The sequence below is a fragment of the Mesoplodon bidens genome (assembly GCF_964165515.1).
Source record: "Mesoplodon bidens genome assembly, chromosome: 6".
In the NCBI taxonomy this organism is placed as follows: Eukaryota; Metazoa; Chordata; class Mammalia; order Artiodactyla; family Ziphiidae; genus Mesoplodon; species Mesoplodon bidens.
The window spans coordinates 42,117,788-42,135,773 of NC_138162.1; positions in this window are offsets into that span (position 1 = coordinate 42,117,788).

The following is a 17,986-nucleotide window of genomic DNA, read 5'->3' on the forward strand; positions in this document are numbered from 1 at the left end:
CAAGTAACAAGCAAATGAAAAGATGCTCCATATCACTAATTATTAGAGAAATGCAAATCAAAGCCACAATGAGATTATCACCTCATACCTGTCAAAATGGCTATCATCAAAAAGTCTACAAATAACAAATGTTGGTGAGGATGTAGAAACAAGGGAACACTTGTACACTGTTGATGGGAATGTAAATTGGTGCAGTCACTATGGAAAACACTATGGAGGTTCCTCAAAAAACTAAACATAGAACTACCATGTGATCCAGCAATTCCACTCCTGGGTATATATCTGGAAAAAAATGAAAACACTAATTCAAAAAGATACATGCACTCTCATGTTCATAGCAGCACTATTTACAGTAGCCGAGACTTGGAAGCAACCCAAGTACCCATCAACAGACAAATGGATAAATGGATATATATATATAGGCATATTCCTCAGCCATAGGAAGGAATGAAACTCTGCCATTTGCAGCAATGTGGATGGACCTAGAGGATATTATTTTTAGTGAAATAAGTCAGACAGAAGAAGACAAATACTGTATGATAAATTTATATCTGGAGTCTAAAAAATAGTACAAATGTAATTATATAGCATAACAGAAACAGACTCACAAGTATAGAAAACAAACTACATCAGTGGGAAGAGGGGAGTGGGGGGCACATTAAGGGTATGGGATTAAGAGATACAAACTCCTATGTATAAAACAGAGAAACAACAAAGATATATTGTACAGCACAGGCAATTCTAGCCATTATCTTACAATAACTTTTAATTGAATATAAACTGTAAAAATGCTGAATCGTTAAGCTGTACAACTGAAACTAATATACTATTGTATACCAACTATACTTCAATTAAAAATTAAAAGGGATATAACAATTTTTTAAGTTGCTAAGCAACAGACGCAAATGTAATCTTGAAGAATGGAAAAGCAAGGTATGCCATGAAAAATGTTATTATGTATTCCAATAGATCTGAAGAGCAATTCTTAGAATTGTTAACTTTATGCAAGTTCATGGTCAGTATACAGGCTCATAATGTTAATGCTGAAGCTGTTGTCTTACTAATAAATGTTCAGTGGACAAAAGAAGGAAGTAAAGTGGATGTGACCACTGTATAATCTATGTTCCAGTGTAAATAGACTCTCACTGCAAGTAATTCCATTAGCAAATTCTGTAGAACAAGGAACTATTATGGAAAGTTAAATCACCAGAGAAATATAATTAACAAAAGAGGTATGTAAGTTAGGTACACCTTATTTCAGATAAACAACAAATAGAATAAGCATGTCCCATGCAATATCTTTTAATCTCATTGCCAATTAGAAATAATTCAAAAATAGCTGATTGTCCCATGTATTTATTTGTTAAATCTGGCAACCCTAAAGTTCAGCCCAAAAGGAGCAGAGAGACACTTACAGGAACTCATGTGGCAGAGGTACACTTTCCATTGCAACTGAACCTGGGGAGTCTACCTCTGAGGTTGCTGGCTTACATCCTTTTACCACGTGACACCTGAAAATTGAGAAACTCGGAAGGATTCAGCCAAGAATTAGAGGGAAACTGAATCCTGACGACTTCAAGTGAGCTCTTAATTGCAACCCTAATCCCAAACTTGTCAGTTACATGAATCAGTACTTCTCTTTTTTGTTTAAACCAATAAACCATGTCTTCTGCCCTTAACATCCAAATGGTTCCTCGAAATACAGGGCTCCATCCCTACCTCTACGCTCCAGACTCAGGTGCTTGGTGTAGTCCTCCAGCAAGCACATCAGCTCACCCCATCAGAAGACAGCTGCCTCGGTGGGCACTTGCACACAGGACTCTGCCTCTATTGGAATTCATCTCCATCTTCCTTTTCTCTTGTCCCTGGAGCCACTGTACACCTTAGGCAACTTCCCCTCCACCAAGCCAAATTTCCCAGCCAGACCTCCATCTCCAGAAACACCTGGATCACGGTGTGGAACAGATGCCTAGTAACTTTAGTTTGGGGTCAGGAAATCCAAAAACCATCAACCATTTCAGGGACCAGAAACCCAGAACTTCCGGGAAGAGAGGAGGGCTTTTCAAATTACCTTTCAACCTCTGGAGTCACCCCTGGCCACAAATATAAATTACTGAAAGCAGAGTAAGTAGCTAGACCATGAATCCCTACAGAGGGATTGTCAGTGTCAGCCCATATTCTCTCCAACACTGAATTGCCTTTCCTCTAAATGTGAGTTATGAATAATCAGCCCCATCCCAGGCCGCATCCTTCCCAGCAAGGAACAGACCCTGATTCAATCGCGCTGTGTCCACCCTAAGGGTGTTTGCACATTCACGCATATGTCCCCCTGACATTAGGTGTGGGCTCTGAGGTTTGGTGCGGTATAACTGCAGGGAACCCCACGCCTGTTGTAGTCAGTTGTCAGCAACACCTTCTGAAGCACCGTGTGAACAAGATAAACAATGGTACCTGGGTGCATACCACCCTCTGAGCCCTTGGCATGAGCACAAAGCATTTGAAAATGTTTCCTCTTTTCCCTCAGTGCTATTCAGTTAAAGAGCTTCCTGCTTTGGGGGAACTTCTTGATTTTCCTTGTGAGCAAGAGTTGGGGAAGAGAAGAAGCAAAACAGAGTTAGAAGCAGAGGGAGACTCGGGGTGACTCCTGGGCCCACTAGCTCCTGTTTGACCCAGGTCTGTATGAGCCCCTTGTGTGTAAATCCTATCTCCCTGTCTCATCTCCTACATGTGTCTGCAGTAAAGCAAAGATCTAGGATCCAGGCACAGCTTGCTGTGTGGCCCAAGGCCAGTCACTCAACCTTTCGATTTGTTTTGATTTTTTACTCTTTTAAAACTTTTTTGATATAATTGTAGGTGCACATGCAATTGTAAGAAATAATAGAGAGACCCTGTATACCCTTCGCTCAGTTTCCCCCAATGGTAACAGCATCTTACAAAACTGTAGTACAATATCACAGCCAGGATATTGACATTGATAATCTATCCATCTCATGCAGATTTCCCCAGTCTTACTTGTACCCGTGTGTGTGTGTGTGTGTGTGTGTGTGTATTTAGTTCTATGAAGTTTTATCACATGTGCAGATTCATGTATCCACTGCAGTCAAGATATAGAACAGTTGAATGCTTTTTCAAATTAATTTTTATTGGAGTGTGGTTGTTTTACAATGTTGTGCAGAACAGTTGAATCCTTTGTGTTGCTCTTTTGTACCCACACCCTCCCCTCCCCTCCATCCCAAACACCTGGCAACCACTAATCTCATCTCCGTATGGCAAATTTTGTCATATACTTTGTTACATGAATGGAATCACACAATACATAGTTTTCGGGGAATGGCTTTTTACCCGAAGCATAGTTCCTTTGCAAGTTGTTGCATGTATCAGTAGTTACTTTTTTTAATTGCTGAGGAGTATTCTATGGTATGGAAGTACCACAGTTTAACTATTTACCCATGGAAGGATATCTACGCTATTTTCACTTTTTGACTATTACCAATAAAACTGCTATGAACAGTCATGAGCAAGTGAAATGCAGCAGGACCCTATGGTCCTTCCCCCTCCCCCTGCCAATGTCCTCAGCCTGCTTTTGTCTGTGGAAAAAATTTAGCCAGAGAATAAGTTCAATCAGAGAAGTGAGAAAATGCAGAAACAGAGGAAAACAGTCAAAGGAGACCAAATAATAATAGTTTTGTCATTAAGCATAGTCAAGGACCTTTAGTTCCACCTTTAGGGCTATAGATAATATTCGGAGCCATATCCTGTGAGCTGTCTTATAGATGCTGAAACCCCCAGCAGGTGGAAGAAGTTAACTACATGATGACCAGGCAGTAGCCATGACACAAGCTGCCACAATTCCAGGAATTGGCCTCAAAGAAATGGAAACAGACACACCCTGGAACTGAAGATTAACTGTACCTAACACAATCAAGATGATGCTGGTCAGACCACTGATGACCAGTTTCAAGATGACAGTCAGAGCTGACTATACTGTTTCAACATGTAGCCCCCTCCCTCTGTCTATACAAGCTCTTGCCCCCTGCTTGTCAGGGGCGGGAGTTGGCCTTTGGACAAGTATCCACCCACCCACCACACCGGCTGCCAGCATCCAAAATAAAGCAAACTTTCCTTTCCACCAACTTGGCCTCTTTATTGGTTTGCGAGCAGCGAGCAGCCGGACCCCACTCTTGGTTACACAAGTTTTTGTGTGATCGTAAGCTTTCATCTCTCTGGGATGAATGCCCAAGAGTGTAACTGCCAAAGCATATGGTAGTTTCATGTTTAGTTTTATAAGAAATTGACAATCTATTTTCCAGGGCATCTGTACCATTTTACATTCCCAGCGCTCAGCCTTTTCAAGCCACCATCTCTCCCTTGGTTTGAAGTCCTTGAGCTTCAGCTCCACAAAAATATCACTTGCCTGAGTCACGTCCCCAGACTTCTCAAGTCCTGCCCTTTTCACCTACTTGTTAACAAAGTTCCTCTGGACTGCAATTTGTAAGAGTCAAATAACATTACGAATTTGTAATATTGTCAGATTATTCATCTTCGTAGACTGTAGGCTTTGCTTTGTCTGTAGCCTTTCTCACTCCAAAAGCTAAAGGTTGCTTTTCTGGGCTCAGGATCCAAAAGCTAGGTGAGATAAGAGTTGGAGAGAGCCAGAATGAGCCACACTGCCCTGAACTCTCCACCTCTCTAGGCGTAAAGACCCCCACCTTAGGTGGCTTCCCTGCCTTTTTTTCTCAACACTGTTCTCGGGGTCCCACATGCTACTTTTGTCTTTGCCTTTGCTGACTCCAATCATTTCAGTTTCTTCTTTGCAATGATCCACCTAACTCGGCCCTACAATACTTGACCTCAGACAATGTGGTAGTGTATGAGAATGAGGAACTACTGGGTGCCTTTGGTTATGTTGAGTTCAGTGGTCTGATGAGGGATCCAAGGTAAGCCCAGGTTCACTGAAAGCTCAGCACATGGGGGCAGGGCCCATCTGTGGTCCATCCCCTGGGAGTGTTTCTGGAGGAAACCTATCACGTCTCCTCTAAGTGCATGAACATCACAGGAAGGCACCTCAATCCTGATGGACAAACTCATCACCAAGGACAAGATCTATCACGCTGTGAACAAACATGGCTGGAAGAAGACACCAAGATTAGCTTCCCCAAACAGGGAAATGCTGCATCTGACAATATCCATGCAGATATTGTCTTTGTGTTTAAAGATAAACCCATTCACACCCCCTTGCCAAGATGGCACCCGTGTGCTCCACAATAACGCCATCAAATGCAAAGCCATGGGCCTGGGACAGACCGTGTGGAGGCAGGAGGTAACAGGGGAGAGCCATGATTAAATATAATATGGACATTCTTTTTCCTTCCCAAATACTGTTTCTTTCTTGTTATCATTCCTTTTTCCCCCTTTTTCAGTCATTCTACCACCCAGCTTGTTCTCCCTCTGTCTCATTTTTCCCCAGGCAAATGAATGCCCCAGACACCACAATTCTTTTCCAAGGCCTTTCCCCGGCCCTCCCAGAGACCACCAGAGCAATACCCACAACACACACCCTCACCCAAGACACACCCAGCTCTGTGTCCACTGGACAATGGCTATGTTTTCTAGAGTAGAAAAAAATGGTAACTCTTCAGAAAAATGTTCCTATTCCAGAGCCCCTCAGTAACTGGGTGGCATTGTCACGGGTGGGAGGTAGGGAAGCCAGCCCAAGACGGGAGGGAATTCTCATATCCCTGGCTTTAAATCCAGTTCTCATTCAGCTACTGAAGAGTGACCTGAGTGCTACCAGGAGGTATGGGAAGATTTCTTGCTCAAGCCTGAAAATATAATGTCTCCTTCCTCTCCCAGCACTACTAAGACATTTCCACAATCCTTGTCTGCCCAGCGAGTCCCAGGGAGCAAGTGTTCTCAGCTCTGATATATCCTCCTCACTGGACTCTCCCTTTGTCTTATTCTGTTCCCTCCTTCTGCCATAAAATATATCTTCTCCCATTTTAAAAAAATTCTGACCAAGCTGGGAGGACTCTGGTTCATAAATCAACTGCGTAATTTTTAAAAAAATTTTAAGACTTTATGTTTTAGAGCATTTTTAGGTTCACAGCAAAATTGAGAGGAAGGTAGATTTTCCATAGACCCCCCATGCCTCCCTACATGCCCAGCCTTCTTCATTATCAACATCCCTCAAAAGAGTGGTGCTCTTGTTACAATTAATGAACCTACACTGACACATTGTCATCACCCAAAGGCCATCATTTATGCTACAGTTCACTTTTAGTGTTGTGCATTCTATGCATTTCATCAAATTTGTAATGACAGGAATTCACAATTATAGTATCATATAGAGTATTTTCACTGCCCTAAAAATCTTCTGTGCTCTGCCTGTTCATCCTTCCCTCCCGCCAACCTCTAGCAACCACTGACATTTTTACTGTCTGTATAGTTTTATCTTTTCCAGAATAGCATCTAGTTGGAATCACACAGTATGTAGCTTTTCAGATTGGCGCATTTCCTTAGGAATATGCATTTAAGATTCCACCATCGGGCTTCCCTGGTGGTGCAGTGGTTGAGAGTCCACCTGCCGATGCAGGGGACGCGGGTTCGTGCCCCAGTCCAGGAAGATCCCACATGCCACAGAGTGGTGCTCTGCAACGGGAAAGGCCACAACAGTGAGACGCCCGCATACCACAAAAAAAAAAAAAAAAAAAGATCCCCCCATGTCTTTTCATGGCTTGATAGCTCTTTTTTTTAAGAACTAAATAATATTCCATTGTCTAGATGTACCACAATTTATTAATCTATTCACTTACTAAAAGACATCTTGGTCTTTGTAATTATGAATAAAGCTGCTGTAAGCATCTGTGTGGAGATTTTTGTAGAGACATAAGTTTTCAACTCATTTTAAATACCCAGAAGCATGATTGCTGAATCATATGGTAAGAGTATGTTTAGTTTTGTAAGAAACTGCCATACTGCCTTCCCAAGTGGCTGTAAGTGGCATTAAGTACATTCACATTACTTTGAAACCCTCACAATTATTAATCTGCAGAATTTTTCAACATCACAAACTAAAATTGTATTCATTAAATGGTAATTCTCCACTCTTCTCTCCCCCAAGCCCCTGGCAACCTGCATTCTACTTTCTACTCCTATGAGTTTGGCTACTTTAGGTATATAAGTGGTAACATACAATATTTGTACTTGTGACTGTTTTATTTCACTTAACATAATGTCTTCAAGTTTGATTCATCTTGTAGTATGTGTCAGAATTTCCTTCCTTTTTAAGGCTGAGGGAATTCCATTGTATGGATATACTATATTTTGTTTATTCATCCATCAATGGACACTTGGTTGTTTCCACCTTTTGACTATTGTGAATAATGTTGCTTTGAACATTAGTATACAGATATCTGTTTGAGTCCCTGCTTCAATTCTTTGGGGTGTATACCCAAAAATGGAATTGCTAGGTCATTCTATGTTCATTTTATGTAATTCTATGTTTAAATTTTGGAGGAACTGCCAAACTATTTCCAACAGCATCTGCACCATTTTACCTTCTCACCAGTGGTACCCAAGAGTTCCAATTTCTCCACATCCTCATCAACACTTGTTATTTTCTGAGGCTTTTTAAAATAATAGCCACCCTAATGGTTGTGAAGTGATATCTCATTGTGGTTTTAAGTTGTGTTTGCCTGTGATTAGTAATGTTGAGCATATTTTTGTGCTTATTGGCCATCTATGTATCTTCTTTGGAGAAACATCTATTCAAGTCCTTTGCCCATTTTTAATTGGGTTGTTTGGGGTTTTTTTTTTACCGAGTTGTAGGTGTTCTTTATATATTCTAGATATTAACCCCTTCTCAGATATATAATTTGCAAATATTTCCTCCCATTCTGTGAATTGCCTTTTTACTCTTCCCTTTGGTACACAAAAGTTTTTAATTCTGATAAAGTCCTATTTGCCTACTTTTTCTTCTTGGCTGTGTTTTTGGTATGATATCTCCAAAGATCACTGGCAAATCCAATGTCATGAAACTTTTCCCATAAGTTTTCTTCTAAGAATTTTATAGATTTAGCTCTTATGTGTAGGTCTTAGTCCATTTTGAGCTAATTTTTGTGTATGGTGTAAGATAAAAATCCAGCTTTATCATTTTGCCTGTGAATATCCAGTTTTCCCATCACCATCTGTTAAAAAGACTACCCTTTCCCCCCTTGAATGATCTTGGAATTCTTATCAAAAGTTATTTTACCATATAGGTAGTTTATTTCTGGGCTCTCTATTCTATTCCATTGGACTATGCATCAGTCTTTATGCCAGTATCACACTGTTCTGATTACTGTAGCTTTGCAGTACGTTTTGAAGTCAGGAATGTGAGACCTCCAACTTCGTTCTTCAGTTTCAAAATTATTTTGGCTATTCAGGATCCCTTGAGATTCCATACAAATTTTAGGATAGATTTTTCTATTTCTGCAGCAAATGTCTTTGGGATTTTGATAGGAATTGCACTGACTCTGTAGATTGCTTTGAGTAGTATGGACATTTTAACAATATTACATCTCAATTTGTGAACACAGGATGTCTTTCCATTTATTTGTATCATCTATCATTTTTTTCAGCGGTTTTTCATAGTTTTCATGCATAAAGTTTAATATGCATAAGATTCTCAGGAAGCATAAACAAGAAACTAATAATGACTGTCACAGGCTGGGAGTAGAGCAGATGGAGGCTTTTATATACTTATTGTACCTTTTTTATACTTTTTTATACTTTTCATGTTTGCCACAACAGGGTGAGGTGAAAGTGGCACATGGGGCGCAAAATTTAAGGAAATGCTCACTCTCAGGTGCCAACACTGCCCTTGCACAAAACTGGGAGTGAGCACCTCCTTAAATGATGGGCTCTAGGTTCCCACCCTAGTCCCTGGACTCTCGGAAACTTTACTGAAAAAAATGACTCACACACAATTCTCATCTCAGACTCTGCTTCTGGGGAACCTAACCAGAGACAACCTCTAGGGTCTGCTAAAATGTCAAACCCTCAGAGAGACTTCCCTGGATTCCAGCTTTCTAAATTAGGGGACCCCTAACACCTCCTATTCTCTATCACAAATTGCTGTTTATTTCCTTCATACAACTTACCTCCATGTCTACCACTCATTTATTTACTTATTGTTTCTCTAACCACAAGGTTGCACCCTCCATAAAGACTGGGACCACTGTCTTAGCCCAGTTTCTGGCATGTAGTAAGTACTTAAGATATATCTGTTGAAGGAATATGTGCATGAATTAATGAATTTACTCCCTGACTGTCAAAATAAATTTCAAGGTGGGTGACATTTTTCGTTGATAAAATAAGGATTCTAAATTCAAGTATCATCATGATAGTAAGAGGATGTGTTTTTAAAGGGCTTTTTAAAGGTATAGTTAGACACAGTACTATGAGGGAAAATACTATTCCTGAAACTCATTCCTTTTTGTCAAATCTATATACCCCATCTGGCTCTGGTTTTTTCAGGCCCTAGCTGCTGCTTTTTTATTTTCCTTTTTTTCTTTTCTTTCTTCTTCTTTTTTTTCTGAAATATTCCTACATATTTCCATTATGTCATGTATTTTGTAACTATAGCTTAAATATCTGATTTCTTAATACTCTCTGGGCCAGCAGATCTCTTTTGCCTTAGATAAGCCTTATATTTGTAACACAATGATATGATCAGTGCACCTAGGGACCCTCTTTTATCTGCTTTATCCTTTATACAATGTAAACGCTCTACAAGCTTCCAGAACACAAAGACTTTTTTTCCAAAATATTATACAAATTCTAAAGACGTCTCTTCCCCCTCAAGGGCTTATGAATGTTTGTAGACATTGGAGATTCTTACAATATTCTTTTGTAGCAAGCAAGAGCAGAGACTTGGGAGAGGATTGAGATATGGAGACCCTGGGGCCTGGGAGATGATTGCACTTAGGAAAATACTCAGAAGGTGAAATTTCCAAGAAAGCAGTTGCTCCCAACATGCAAAAGGCTTTGCTGGTCCCCTAGCCAAGAGGACGGTGCCCAATGGGACCCTCTGTGTGTGAATATCATTGTGTGGATGTGTGCTTTTCATGGATGTGGTTTTGCTCAGATGTTCAAGGATTTGTTCTAGGAGTCAACGAACCTTCTGAAAAAGGCCAGATAGTAAATACTTTAGGCTTTGCCAGCCACATATTGTCTCTGTTGAATCTTCTTTATTTGTTTTTTACCTTTAAAAATATAAAAATGATTTCTAGCTTGAGGACACTGTGAATAAGACTGTCTTTTTCTGCCATAATTTGCCAACTCCTGATCTAGAAGACAGTAAGGAAGGGAGGATGTTACCCATGCTTCTCCTGGTTTCCTTTATGGTTTCTTGTCTAAGCCTTATTATCTGCTTTCTACCTAATAATACTACTTACCCATTCATTGGTGTGTATCAGACCCTGCGTCAGGTGTTTTAAATTCATTGCAGAATCTCATTGACTAATCCATTGAGGTAAGTACTATTATTAGCCCCATTTTGTAGATGGGAAAACTGAGGTTTAGGGAAGTTAAGTAACATTCCTAAGTCCCCACTGCTAATAAGCCACAGAGTCAAGAACCAAAATTCAGTCCGTCTGATTCCAACTCTCTCATTTGTTCTTTGCAGGAGAACGTGACAATAACAGCCCTTCCTTTACATATTTCCAATCCATCCTACACATTTTGCCCGTTGAATCTTCCTCAAACATCCGTTTGATCATGACATTGTCCTTCTCAGAATCCTTCAGTGGCTCTCCATTTTTTACCCAGTACAGTAAAGGCACCTCCATTTAGCTCTTGATATGACCCCAACTCAGCTTTATTCTCATGCCCCTATATTTCCCCAGTCCTTTGGTCCTGCTGAATTGTCCTATTTGTTCTCCCATCAGGCAGCATGGCCCTCTTCCACCACCATGTTTTTCCTCCAAGAACATTCTCCTTCCCACCTCCCATCTCCACGTACCCACCTTCTGCCTTCTCGAAGACTCAGCCCAACTATGCCTCCTTCATGAAGCCTGCTGTGGACCCTTTCCTTCCAGTCAGGATTTGATGATGCTTCTCTTAGCACAGCTATGGCCCGTTGCTTGCACCTTTGTCTGGGAGTTAAACTTGGGGGCTGATGTTTAGGGTGTGGCGTGGACATGATCCATGCCATTTGAAGGTCCCCTTCTTCCAAGTGGCCCACAGCTGGGCTTGGATATGACACCTGTCCCCCACTAAGACCTTCTAGTTTCCTTGCATGCTCAGTATCTCCAGGACCTGGTTCTTGTTTTGTTTGATGATCTACTGCATGTCTCAAGGGCATAATTTTGCTTTAGCTAGAGTTTCATTAAATAGACTTTCCAATTTTTTGTCACTCAAGCCTGGTCTTGCAAGATGGAAAATTGAATTTGGCCAATTCTGACACTCCCTCCTCAGACCATGTCTCAGGTTTTCAGCTCTCTTGCTAACTCCAAGACTCACACGCATCAGGCTACCTACATTTTTAAGGTATCTCCTACTTGAGACACTATTTTCAAATATATTATCACATTTAATCTTTACAAAAACCCTGTGAGGCAAATGGTGTAGCCTCATTTTACAGATGAATAAACTGAGGTTCATAAGAGTTAAAGGACTTGCCTACAGGTCAGTGTTCTTTACTGAGCTCATTTCCCCCAAATGCCCCTCAGGGACAATAAGTAGCAGCTCCAGGCTCCCAGTCTCTCATATCCAGAGGAATTGTCTTCAGTGCGTTTAAGTAAATGCTGTAGCCAAAACCTCAGGAGGGAAGGGGCTGGGTGTAAGAAGGACAAGAAATATCTGAAGGCATTTCTCCCAGGAACCTCTTGCCCGTTTCTGTGAGGCTCAGACCTTTTGTGGTATGAAGGAAATTTTTCCTTACCTAATATTTTTACTGTCTTCTACCCTGTCAGGCTTGCCTTTGCTACACCCCAGTCTCCTGTGGGGACTTGTAATATGAACATTTCATTTCTGAATCTGCTACATCAAACACCCTTAGGGTAAAAAAGTGTGTGTGTGCACACACACGCACGTATACACATATATATGTATTTAATAGCTCATGGGAAAACCACATAAAGTTACCCTGCAAAGTGCACGTGATTTTCACATGGTGTTAATTTCACACATCAAGGGTAAAACTGAAAAAGATGTGGCTATTTAAAAAAAATTTTTAAACAAAAACGAAGAAAGTGAACAAGAATGAGGTAGCAATTGAAATTGCTGAAATGCTCATTCGAACAAGAGACTAGGTCAAACTCCAGACCTACCAACAAGAAGTGAGACACGCCTGGGGTGAGGAGCGTTGTCCTGAATGGCCAGGTTGTCACAGCTTCCAGCTAAGAACTTTCCTTCAACAGCCATAAGGCGGCTTACAATCTCTGACACTCTTGTCCTTTTTTATTAATGTTTGAATTTTATTGGAGTGTAGTTGATTTACAGTGTTGTGTTAGTTTCAAGTGTACAGCAAAGTTATACCTATACATATATTCTTTCTTTTTTAGATTCTTTTCTCATATAGGTTATCACAGAATACTGGGGAGAGTTCCCTGTGCTATACATAGGTCCCCATTGGTCATCCATCTTATTGACACACTTGTCCTTAATCAAAATTATCAAGTAGGTAAATTTTGTCTCTGAGGAAATTTTCTCAAACTATTTCTGATGTTGTTTCCTTCCTTCGTTCATTTGTTCAAGAAACAGTTCTTGATTTCCTGCTGTGAGCCAGGCAGCCTTTTAGGTGCTATAAAGGTAAAACTGACATCTGGTCCTACAGAGAGATTGGACTTCACCATGGATAATAGAAGCAACAGCAACCGTGTGTTAAGTGCTCCCCATGTGCCATTAGTTTTTCCATTAATAGGCACAAATATCCCACAAGGTCCACTTCTCATTATGTCTATTAGGGAAATGAGGATGTTCGGGAGTTTGTCCTGCCCCATGCTCAATGGTCTCTGCCTCCAGAGCCCAGCCTTCATCTACTGTGCCCTCTAGCCCAGAGCTGTTTTGTACAGATAAGATGCAAGCCAGGAATATAATTTTCAATTTCTAGTAGCCACTTTTCAAAAGAGGTGAGAAGAAACAGCTGCAACTAACATTAATTTTATATTTTAGTTAACCCAAAATATCCAAAAATACTATCCTATCCACACGTAATAAGTACAAAAACTATTGAGAGGGAATTCCCTGGCGGTCCAGTGGTTAGGACTTGGTGCTTTCACGGCCGGGGCCCGGGTTCAATCCCTGGTCAGGGAACTAAGATCCTGAAAGTTGCACGGCGTGGCCAAAAAAGTAAAAAAAAAAAAACAAACAAACTATTGAGATACTGTACCATTTTTTTCTTCTTCGAAGCCTACTGCATGTTTTACGTTTACAGAACATCTCAATTTGGACTGATCTCTTTTCAAGTGCTGAGTGGCCACCTGAGGTTACTGGTGACCGTGTTGGACGGCCCCGCTCTCCTTCCCCGGGGCGAGCACGTTAGCACGTTAGCAGGCGTCCATAGCAGGGCAAAGCATGGATCAGCCTCTCTGAGGGTACAGAGGACAGCTCGGTACTCCCCCATGAGTGGAGGGACCAGGAAGTGAAGCCTTCGTGGAGAAAGTGATATTTGAGCCAGACCTTGAAGACGAGGAGGGAGTGGGTGGGCACAGGGCAGAGGTCATTCCGGGCTGGGGGAGCAGCGTGAGTAGAGGGAGAGACACCAGGAAAGGCAACACAAGTCCAGGTTGCCGGCACGTAGGATCATGGGGAACAGCGTTTTTACCCCTTCTTACCATGCCCCATGGAGAGAGATATGTTTTACACATATTTACCCACACATTGACTGCAGATACACACATGTGTCTACATCTACATATATATGTCTGTATACATACACACCTGTATAACTGACCTTACTACATATGACACACTAAGATATCTTCTGTTCTATTTAATCCTCTTCTATTATAATTTTTTCATGCTGGTGGGATCCACCAAGCTGATTTCACAGCCACTCTGTGAAATGGTGGGGACTCACAGAGACGATGAGGAGGACATGCACTGTCTACATCTCTAGACCCGCTTCTCCCTCTTCTTTTTACTTCTGCTTTTCCTCAGTGGAACTGATTCACCTCTGGCTCCAGAAGGAAACATATGACACTAGCATGACCCACCAGAGCGATGGATCTGGTGGCTACCATGACAGATGCACACATAAGTGTGTGGCCAATCAGAGCCAACTAGAGCTAATCCCACAATTTTTGCTGAGTGATCAGAGCAAGGAAGAACCTTTTACACTACACTTGGGAGGTGACAGGAGCAGAGGGCCTGCTGAGAGGGAATTCGAAAGAGAGGAAAGCAGGTCCAAGAGCAGAGAAGAACAAGTTTTCAAGGTATTGTTAGTACCCCTGGATCAGGCCGTGCCTGAAACCCCACCCAAAAATCTACCATGAGACTTTTAAATTATATGAGCCAGTGGATTCCCTTTCTTCCCTTAAGACCAATTGGGTTGGGTTTTCTGTCACTTGAAACCAAAAGAATTTGATTGATTAAATCTCCATAAGTGTCACTGTGGATACTCAGTGCCTTTTCATTGCCTGCTTTTGAAAAACTCCAGGCATTTTTCTTCTGAGCAGTTCTCTGTCCTTTACAATGTTCCTTCCCTCTTCTCCCCAGTTCAGAATCCCTTTTCTCCATGCATTCTTTTCACCATAGCATTAATGTCTCATAAAATCTTAACCTGGCTGCTTCTCCTAGGGATATTTGCATTTTTAAACTCACTGGCCAGCCAAAGAAATAATCTAAAAGAATTAGAATTTCAGCAGTGAGGCAGACAGGTGGGGGAGATACCTGGGAACACAGATTCACCTGGTATCTACTCTGAAAGACTGTAAGTCCAGTTCTATACACAGGGACCAGCTTTCAAAAAGAATTTAAAAGGCACACTTTTGTTGTGGTGGTAGTGGTTGCTAAGTGATGAGTTATTTCCTGAAACTCCAAGCTTCCCTCTGGATTTGTGACTCTCCAAAACCCTCTAGCTTAATTTGAAACAAGGCACCCAAAGAAGTATCCTGCAGATACTTGGTTCCTTATAGGAAAATATGAACCCTTCAAAAATAAATGCACTGCCAACATTTCAGAGCTGCAAAAGGTTATACCTAGAACTGTCAAATGTCAAAAATAATTACCAGGCAGGATGTTACTCACACCTCTAGCCGGCATGATCAAAACTAATCCTTCCTGCCTTCATCTGTCTGAACAAAATTAGGTAGGAAAGCTGCCCAGCCTGATGCTTTGAGGCAACAAGGATTTGGAAAGGGAGAGTCCTCAGCCTAATTCTGGAACATTCTCTTTAGCTGTCAGGGGTAATTTTATATACCCACCAGTCAGTTTTTTAAATTGAAGTATAGTTGATTTTACAATATCATTCTAGTTTAGGTGTCCAGCACAGTGATTCAGCTATATAGAAACATACACATATATAGAGATTTTTTTTTCAGATTCTTTTCCCTTATAGGTTATATAGGTTATACACAAAATATTGAGTAGAGTTCTCTGTGCTATACAGTAGGTCCATGTTGGTTATCTATTTTATATATAGCAGTGTGTATCTGTGCATCTCAACCACCTAAGCGGGGGGAGGGACAAACTAGCAGCTACTGTTTTTATTTGTGTGTGTTTTTATACACATTCGTATAATTTTGCATAAATGCACAGATTGATTGTATCATACTTACCAGGGTTTTTAAACTTTTCATTGCAAAGTAAAATATAATACAAATGCAGAAAACTATTCAAACCAAATGTACATTTCAATGAATTATTATAACCACCACCCAGGTCAAGAAACAGAATTTTGCAGCCACCTTAGAAACCTCTGTCAAATGCTCCATTATAGCCACTACCTGTCTCCTTTTTTAAAAATACCACTATCTGGACTTTGTTAATAATCTCTTCTTTATGTTTCTTTATGGTCTTATCACCCAACTGCGAAATCCTAGACAGTATAGCTTAGTTTTGCCCATTTAAAAAGAAAGTTCTTCATTTCTTCCTGTCATAGTTTCCCCCCTTCTTTTCCTTAAAGATTATCTATCAAAGAACCTGGCATGCTGTGTCCAAGAAGGTTGGGTTTTTTTTTTTTTCCAGTATATTTTATGCCTGCTCGCCCTCATGCCTTCCTCCCTCACCCATATTCCACAACTTTTCTCCCCTACTCTGCACCAAGCAATCATGCTAACAACCGTGTACCCTTCAGTCTTTTCCTCTAAGCTTGTAATTCACATGCAGGTAACTTCCTGAGAGATGAACCCAAGAAGCAGGAATGAGGGAGAGGAAGAGTTAAACAGTGTTATCACATTGTTTGCCTCTGTGGGCACCAGACTCAACCCTCTGAGGAACTGCATAGACCACGCGTCCGAGCTGCCAGAGCATTTGTCCACCAACTCATCCCTCTTGGCTGGGGCTGCACGTGGGCTGAGATGCTCCGACAGGCAGGCAAGTGCTCTCCTGGACATAGGAGGAAGCCCGGAGACAGAGCAAGAGAGGCCCTGAGGCATGCACATGACCGGGGTGCGGCCAGCATGCAGGTGACCATGCACCACAGAGGCACCCAAATCACAGGAGGACCACAGGGAAGTGACACAAGGCAGGGAGAGCGCCTGCTACTGCCCCTCCAACCCAACCTGGCTCCTCCAACATCTCTCCCTCCATCCCAAAGATGGCTCTAACTTTCCTGCCTTCACCATCTGTCTCATGCTTTTTCCTTCCCATGCAATGATCACTACCCCCTGACTTTAATCTGAGCTTAAAATAATTCTACTATCTTTCAAAATCCCACTTTGAGTACCACACTTGAGAGGCAGCATCTGTGGACTTTGGGGCCCAACGCTGGTACCAAGTCCTGGCTCAGCTCTGCCTGCTGCATCTGAGACTTAAAGTGCTTCTCTGGGGTCACGGCGAGGCGTACGGCTTCACCAAGCACCGACGCACCGGCATCTGACTCGGCCAGAGAGTCTGCTGAAGACAACATCTCCCCTGCACCAAAGGTCTCAAAGCAAATGCCCGGAACGTTCCAGCTAAATGAGCTCTGCTTCCCTGGAAACAAGAAACACCTTCAATAAAAGAAAGCAGCAGGCTTCCCTGGTGGCGCAATGGTTGAGAGTCCGCCTGCCGACTCAGGGGACGCGGGTTCGTGCCCCGGTCCAGGAGGATCCCACATGCCGCGGAGCGGCTGGGTCCATGAGCCATGGCCACTGAGCCTGCGCATCCGGAGCCTTTGCTCCGCAACGGGAGAGGCCACAACAGTGAGAGGCCCGCGTACCGCAAAAAAAATAAAAAATAAAAAAAATAAGAAAGCAGCAGAGGGACAGAAGGAACAGGCTTTGATAACTTGATAAAACTAGTCTTCTCTTACTAATGCCTTCCCCCTTTCCCCATTAAAAGTTTCTAAAACTTCCTGAAAATGATGAGGTAAAGGATAGGGAGAGTCCACTTTCTCTAGATAAATCAAAGAAGATCTATTTTTCCTGTTTAAAGTTTTTTTTAAATTTCTAAACATGTTTTTTTCTTTTGTTTCCCACCCCCCACCTCTGCTTTCTCATCATTGGGTCCCAAAGAGGTTAAATTACTTTGAGTGCTTTGTGAAAACAGACAAATAAGCAAACACATGGAAATAAAGTTAGTCACAGTAGCAGATGTTTGCTCAGACCTGATTAAACAAATAAAAATCTGATTCAAGGGGAAAAAACTAGTCTTCAGCACAACATTAATCCAAGTCTTATCCCCTCAAACCCCTCCAATCAGTTTTCTCCAACCCCCTTTTCAGTCACTGTGGCCTGGGTCAGAGAAAGAGATTGAATCACCCAATAAGAGCAATCATCCAATCTGCACAAAATTTAGATTGCTTCCAGACTACACTGGAAGATAAAAATTTTCTCTCCAGGGAAAAACAAATAAGAGAGGG